We start from the raw sequence: 8,264 nt of genomic DNA, 5'->3' as shown, positions 1-8,264 counted from the left end.
CCATTTATTATGTTGCTGACAACGAGCCCTCCGGTATTAAATTATTTTGCGGATTTGATCTGTATATGCCTCATTACAAATACAAACGCAAAGAGACAAATGGTTTCTACGTTTTTATTATAAATAAATAATGATTGGATCGTCAAGATTATATTGTATCAAAGTGATACGATTTATTTAAACAGCAGATATGCCGAAGCGAAACAATATAAATCACCACAACGGACAGATAATAACAAATAGATACAAAATAAGGCCGTGGCAACGCGTCGGTTACCAGACGCCCAGCTCACAGGCTACGCGTCGCGGTCATATATTTCTTATGTAAACCCAACTATATATTTTTCAGTAAAAACAATAAACAATAAGTTTTACCATATATTACTTACCTTTAGTTATTTTATTAAAAAATCTGTTTTTTAAAACTTTTGAAGCAATAGTGTATCCAGTAAAATCAACGATTTGAAAGGGGGCGTGGCCTAATCGTGACGTAGATTTGGGAATCTGTGCTGAGCTTTGTAATGGATGACCGGACGCGTAGCCACTATGTATAAAATAACAACAGACGATAGTAACAATAGACAGCACGACGACGACACTGCGCACATTCTCTAGGCATGCCCCACTGTATATTAAATGCTTAACGGCGGCCCTAAGACATTTGCCCTGTGCGACAAGTCGCCGAAGTGTCCGCGCTCTATCCTTGTACATTGGTATAGCCAGGGACCTTCGGCAGAGCAGCGCCACTCCATTAAAATAGCGAGGGCGCATATTTCGATAGGTACCTTCTATAGGCATGCCACACTCTAAATTAACGTGCTGTCACTTGCTGTCAGCCTGCCCGGCTCCACTTTGAACGTATAAGAACGGCCAAAGAGTATTATCTTGGCAGTCAAAGGGTGACCGACGTTGCAGCGCCATTTGCCCATACATTAGCATAGCTGGGAATCGTGGCGCGATGCTGCGAGCAAAGTGAAGCATGTATATATATCAGATTTTACCATGCACACTTGCTGTCAGCCTGCCCGGCTCTACTTTGAACGTACATCATTGTGCATATTAATTGAAACAAAACGAGTATTTCACATGTTTTAAGCTAAATCATATTTCAAGTCCAGAAAACAGCCCAATATGGCGTATGGTTATTCATGTTTCATTGGTTGTTATTCGCATATATAAAAATAAGTCATTGCGCATGCGCAATAGAGTTGTTGATCAGGTTTGGCTGATGCAATCATTAGCCGATATCGCATCAGATTTCAGAAACATCGCTATTGTTTCAACTGTAAATTATTTGTGTTCCAACCGTCGTCCGAGATGGACGTGACACCAAGAAAACGTACAAAAATCGCTTACGCTTCACGAACACACAGTTAAAACATATCGAGAGATTGCACAAGTGGTTGGTGTCAGCCTCGCAACTGTCAGTCGTGTCATCAAGTTGAAAAAGAAATTCAGGATCGGTTTCTTCTAAACGCAAAGGAAATTGTGGTCGTAAGAGGAAAACCACGACAGAGACGATGTCTACTTACTCCGCCAAAGTAAAAAAAAAAACGCGCAAGACGAGCGACGCATTATCTACGGATTTAAAGGAAAAAGGAATACAAATCAGTTCTTTCACCGTTCGCAGACGGCTTTTTGCAGTTGGTTGTAAATTAAGCCAGAAGACCTGTGAAGAAACAACTTCTAACTAGAGCAAAATGGCATAAGTGGGCGAAGAAGTACAAGAATTGGACGATAGAACAGTGAAGAAATGTCATATTCAGTGACGAGAGCCATTTCTTCGTCCAGGGACAGCGAAGTCAGCATGTTTGCAGGTCACCCGGAGAGAAGCTTCGTGATTCTCACATTGACCAGGGCGTCAAACACCCACAAAAAAGATGTTCTGGGGCTGTTTCAGCTACCATGGTGTCGGCAGCCTGCATCCATGCGTTGGAATGATGCGCTCTCCACAGTACATTGAAATCCTTCAAAGAAGAGAACTGGTTCCAGAACTGGAAAAGACGTATCCTGGCGGTTCTGGGATATTTAAACAAGACCTTGCCCCTTGTCACACATCCAAAATGGTGAAGAATTTCATGAATGTGAAGCATATAGAAATACTGGATTCGCCTGGGAACTCTCCTGATTTGAATCCAATTGAGAATTTATGGTCTATCTGCAAAATTCGCCTTCGTGGAGTGGACTGTACGACGATGGATAAGCTGATTGAGGCGCTGATTCAGGTATGGCACAGGGACCCTAAAATCCGCACGGAATGTTCAAACTTGGTGGACTCGATGCCAAACCGCGTTCAAATGGTGCTGAAGAATAAAGGAGGTCATCCCCGTTACTATTCTAATATGTCCATTTGGGAGGGTTATAATAAAAATACCAAGTGAAATTAAAAATAATCACTATTTTGTACTTTTTTATTGCTTGCTTCAATTAATATGCACAAGGGTGTATAAGAACGGCCGAAGAATATTATCTTGGCAGTCAACGGCGACCGACGTTGCAGCGCCATTTGCCCATACATCAGCATAGCTGGGAATCGTGGCGCGATGATGCCAGCGAAGTGAAGCATGTAGATCAGATTTTACCATGCACACGTGCTGTCACCCTGCCCGGTTCCACTTTGAACGTATAAGAACGGCCGAAGAATATTATCTTGACAGTCAACGGCGACCGACGTCTACACCATACAACTTGTTATAAGATGGCGTCTGCAGCTGTTGATCACGGACAGGATAATACGGCTACGGATAGTCACGAACTAGCGAAACTGTTCCTCCGAGTGCCATCTATGTTGTTATTGACGTCTCAAATTACAGCCTATTGTTATGAATATGTCTCTTGAAGAGCAGGTCCTAGTACATATATAGCTGATGCATTGAGAGACATGTACATGAGTGTGCGCGCGTGAGTACCGCCTTACTCCCGTATACGAATTCATGGAAGGTTGTAAATTCAACGTCGTTGGAATAACAATAATCAACATTCCCATCGCGATTTAAACGTCCTTCTGTATTAGTACAGCGATCAGGGTTGTTCAGGTAGTTCATGCGGAACGTAGACACGTGCGTGCGAACGCGCACAGTATAAATATGATTCAGCGAATTCGCGCTGTTACTACTGGCTTTTAGCTACCGCCCGCACAGTTCTACATCCTATTATGTGCTGCGAGCGGCGTATAACGTAGTAGGCTAATCGTAAGGACAATCGTTGAACATTCGTAAGGAATCAGGCAGCAAAACCGTAAGTCTTACCACGATCTGGAAGTAGGCGCGCAGACACGCGCGTAAACACACGCACACGCAGAGATTTTTTATTTCATGTGATGGAAAGACTGAGAATATGTTGCTTCGATAGTAATCTTGGTAGCTATAGTAAGTAAGTAATATAGTAGGGTTAGTCATTTATATATATATATATATATTATATATATATATATATGCATGATAGTCGTTTGCTGTGGCATGGCAATCATGTAAGCGTTTGAGCTATACCTTCGCTTGTAGACTGCAATGGTTCACGTTGAGCCCGCACGATGACAGGACCTGTCTGCAGCAGACTATATAGGTCGCCTCTTTGCTTTCCAGGCCTGTTCGTCAGCCTTTTACGGGGTTCGAGGCACATCACGCACGGCATTGTAGCTTCGGCTGAGGGTTAGAGGTAAAAGCTATGTATAGCTAAGTGCTGACTCGACGTGGCGCGCGCGCGTGTATGTGGATGGACCACGCGTGCGGTGGTATTCGTGCGCGAGTATCGAGTGTGCGTGTGCACACGTGTGCGCGTTGTAGCGTGACGCGACGCGTGTGTGTGAATGGTTGCGCTTGGTGGTATCACGGTCTCGGACAACGCTTTCTCATTCGTTTATATAATATGCTAGCATCTGCGGCAACGATAGCAGGGTTTATACAGATCCAGCATCGATCACTGCGGATACCTGCTATTTTTAGCTATTATGTTATTACCGCTTATCGCCTAACCGTATGCACAGCAAAATTCTGACGAAAATTTCTGACGCGACATGTACTGCTAAGCGCTATGCAGGGTGCCGCAGTTACGTGACAGTATAATGTGTTGTCACCAGAGTCTGATTGATTGGTGTCGGCGGTGATCGGCGGATAAGAACTCGATTCGGCTGATTGCCTCGAAAATGTATGTACTCGAGGAGCGTTAGTAAGGATCGCCCGCCTGCGAACAGCCGTAGTTACTGTCGAAGTGCACAAGTCTAATCAGTTGCTCGCGCGCTCAGGACGCCATGATGACCGAACTTAAAGCACGAGACAGCGCCAGGGTCTCCACCGTCGCGTGAGCGGCAGGTCGAGTTGGCAGCTTGCCTGGCAGAGATGCGAGATAGATGGAAGCGAAGTGATAGGCTTTTGACGCTTGGAGTAATCATTCTGTACTGTCCGTCAGTCAGTCAGTCAGTCAGTCAGTCAGTCAGTCACCGTGCAGTCAGTCAGAATGATTACTTGCCAAGCTTTGAGCGAAATAGATGCGGACGTGGAGCTTGAGTGATGACTTAATGATGAGAAAAGAAATATTGGGTTGGCTTAGATTTGCATAGTGAAAATTAGGCTAATAGGGGATTATATTGTCTTTCGTTACGATGTTCTGTGTTGATATGATGCTGCTGTGACCGAACAGGTATGATCTCACTACTACTGAGCATGCATTATTCCCAATCGTATAGTTTAGAGGCAATTTAAACAGTAAGACTTTTTTTCTTAGCATTACATATTCCATTGAACTGGTCTCGCGATGTATGGCAGATTTACTTAACAGGGCTGCAGTGGCCTGTAATTAGCTGTGATTACGCTGCGTTATATTAACTTTCACAGTTATTTCCATGAGAATTAACTGCCGATTTTCGTGTGGAGGTATACGTTTTGCATGGCGCCCATACAATCTTGCGGGTTAGAGTCAATTTTAGGACTACAGTAATGAATGGGCTGTATGTGTACTTGAACATTATATGGTTGTCAGGGATTGAAGATGTTGAAACTAGTATAAAAAAAAAAAATGAAAAAGAAAAAACAAAAAAAAAAAAAAAAAAAATAAAAAAAAAATATTTAGAATTTTTGTCGATATGTTTAAGCGTAGAAACGTTTCCGAACATCCAATCCTACGTATATGACAAATCGAATTAGGCAATTAAAGAAACCATTTCGCGGCGCGGTATCCTTTGCGTTGGCGTGCATGCGCGCAATATATGAAGGCATCGCGCGTGGGCCATGTCACAGTGAACTATATGATGTATATTCCCGTTCACGTGCGTGTGCATACGTCCGCGTGCCTGCGTGCATGCGTGCGTGCGTGCATGTCCTATTATCCATGCGTTCGGTGGTGTGCGTTCGTGCGTGCGTGCGTGCGTGCGTGCGTGCCTGCGTGTCCTATTATCCATGCGTTCGGTGGTGTGCGCGCGCGCGCGCGCGTGCGTGCGTGCGTGCGTGTGTATCTATAATGGCGTCATGGTGCGTCCGCGCGACGTGGGCCTTTCGCGTGCGTGCGTACGTCGGCGTGCGTGGAGTGCGTGCGCGTGGCGTGTGTATCTATATTGCGTCAGTGTGCGTCCGCCGACGTGCCTTTTGGCGTCGTGCGTACGTAGTGGTGCGTGCGTGCGTGCGTGCGTGCGTGCGTGTGTATCTATATACGTCACCCTCTGTTCGTCGGCGTCCCTTCGCGTACGTGCGTGCATGATCATGAGTGGCCTGCTATTACGCTGGTCGTGTACATAGGCTAGCTTATGCACGTTCAGGATTGACCGTCTGGGTTCGCTGTCCGTGCGTTCTCGTCCAGTCCTTGAACTTCGTTCGAGTTTGCGGATAGAGACGCGACGGGCACGTAGGTGATCGCGCAACGAAAGTCGACGTCTGGCGGCGCCACCGGCGCGTCACAGGCTGTCGTCCAGCCTCGCCTGCGATTCTTGGATCGACGACTGGCCGGCACGCAGTGCACTGCGATAGGAACGCTCTCGAATGTCTGCGACGATGGATCGTGACATCATGAGAGATTAGACGCGCGTGCGGGTTTTTTAGAATGATTTTCAGTAATTCATATTATATATTTATCGTAATTCATTATATATAAATATATATATAATAATACAATTCTTTATTCATCGTTGAATATATATAGGTAACTACAGGAAGTTTTCAGCTGTTTTATGGTGGATCGTTCCGCTGGCCGATCTATTCGGGCATTATTCACACTGGCTAGCGTGCACGCGCTGTTTAGGTTCGGGACAGGTTTGACAACAAGGAAAGTGACAACAGCACGTGTGGTTGCAGCGGACAGTCTACCATCAGCTGAGAAACGGGGATCCATCAGATTAATCGCTAAACTTAAGTGAGAAATTTTATTGCAGGACTTTGTAAGAGAGTTTTTATTGCAGAGTGTAAGTATTTTGCGCGCACACTGACGGGCTGTGACACTCAAGCACGCGAATCAAGTAGGGCACAAGAATCTCTAATGTGTGACTGCATATTATAAAGTTGCATAACTATAGTACTGCACACACACACGCAACGACGCATACACGGCGTAATGGGCACACAGCGGCCCACCCACGATCGCGCACTACACTCAGCGCCAGTACACACACATCACACCACACACACACACACACACATCACACACACACCACAGCACTCACAATCGCCACGCACACACACACACGCACGCAACGCACGCACGCTCGCACCCACGCACGCACCACACAGCCACTCACCACTACAACACAAACAACCACACACACAAACACACACACAACACACACACACACACACACAACACATATAGTCCCCAATCTGGCACAGGTACATGTAGACCTCATTAAGCTGTGCGCCCGCATCCGCGGCACATACGTAACCATACGGCTTACCATATCTCGCAACATTATTCATACTCCATGGTGTAGTTGCTCAATCTTCAGCAAAGCGCTTTTTGTTCTCCATGATAATATTGGCGTTTCTCCTATACACGCGTATTTATGGCGAATGTGTGAAAGAATCCACGTTCTTGACCGCTAAAATCATCAAATGTCACGTCACATACTTGTGACAATGCTACACACACGCCGTTCGCTAGCGCTTATATGCCGATGTCTGCCTACGCCTGTGCTTCCCTCTCTTCTCTCTCTCATCTCTCTCCCCGCTCTCTCTCTCTCCATTCTCTCTCTTCTACTCTCTCAATCACTGCACTCATCACTCACTCACTACTCATCACTCACTCACTGCACTCACTCCTCGAGGTCGACGAGGCTTAGCGCGACGGCACTCACACATCACACACACCACACACACACAGGCACACACAGCACACACACAGCGAGCACACACGGAGCATTATGTCGAGCTGCACGGAATGCTAGCAACGACGTGAACAATCAACCGTACCGTATTTCAATCGTTAGGAAGTCGTTTGAAAGAATGGGCGGCGGCCGCTGGTATCTCCGTCGACCTCGACCGCGACCTTGACCCCGGACGCCGGCCCTCGACGCTCATCTCTACTTTCGCACCGGACCTCGACCTTCAGCGCGGACGCCTCCAGCGCTGCTGACATCGCTGTCGGCGGATGTTGCGGCGTCTCGTGTGGAGACGACGTCACACACAGAAATAGCTACGAGCAGCAACAACAAGCCGGTGATGACGATGGCTCCATGGCGGGACATCTTCACTCCCGTACTGCAACATATGTCAACAGTGGCGCATGCTGAGTGTGGTAGCAGAAATCCTATATCTAACAAATATTATGGTTATTATTATTATTATTATTATTATTATTATTAGTAGTAGTAGTAGTAGTAGTAGTAGTAGTAGTAGTAGTAGTAGTAGTAGTAGTAGTAGGTAGTGAGTAGTAGTAAGTGTGAGTAGTAGTAGTAAGTAGTAGTAGTAGTAGTAGTCGTAGTAGTAGTCAGTTCAGTAGTAGTAAGTAGTTACGTAGTAGTAGTAGTATAGTAGTAGTAGTAGTAGTAGGTAGTATAGTAGTATGTAGTATCATTATTCGCCTCTTTGTGGCCCAGCGAGTGTTTGTTGGGGGTGTGGCGCATGTGGGTGGTGGTTTGGGTGTGTCGCGTGGGGCGTGCGTACGTTACGTGCGTATAGTAGTAATATATTATATATAATGATATATATATATATGTGTGTGTGTGTGTGTGTGCTGTGTGTGTGGTGTGTTGGTGTGTGTGTGTGTGTGTGTGTGGTGTGTGTGTGTGTGTGTGTGTGCGTGTGTCGTGTGTGGGTTTAGCGCGTGTGAGTGGTAGCTGTGCTGTATGC

The sequence above is a fragment of the Priapulus caudatus genome, unplaced genomic scaffold (assembly GCF_000485595.1).
Source record: "Priapulus caudatus unplaced genomic scaffold, Priapulus_caudatus-5.0.1 Scaffold137, whole genome shotgun sequence".
In the NCBI taxonomy this organism is placed as follows: domain Eukaryota; kingdom Metazoa; phylum Priapulida; class Priapulimorpha; order Priapulimorphida; family Priapulidae; genus Priapulus; species Priapulus caudatus.
This window is presented reverse-complemented; position numbering follows the sequence as displayed.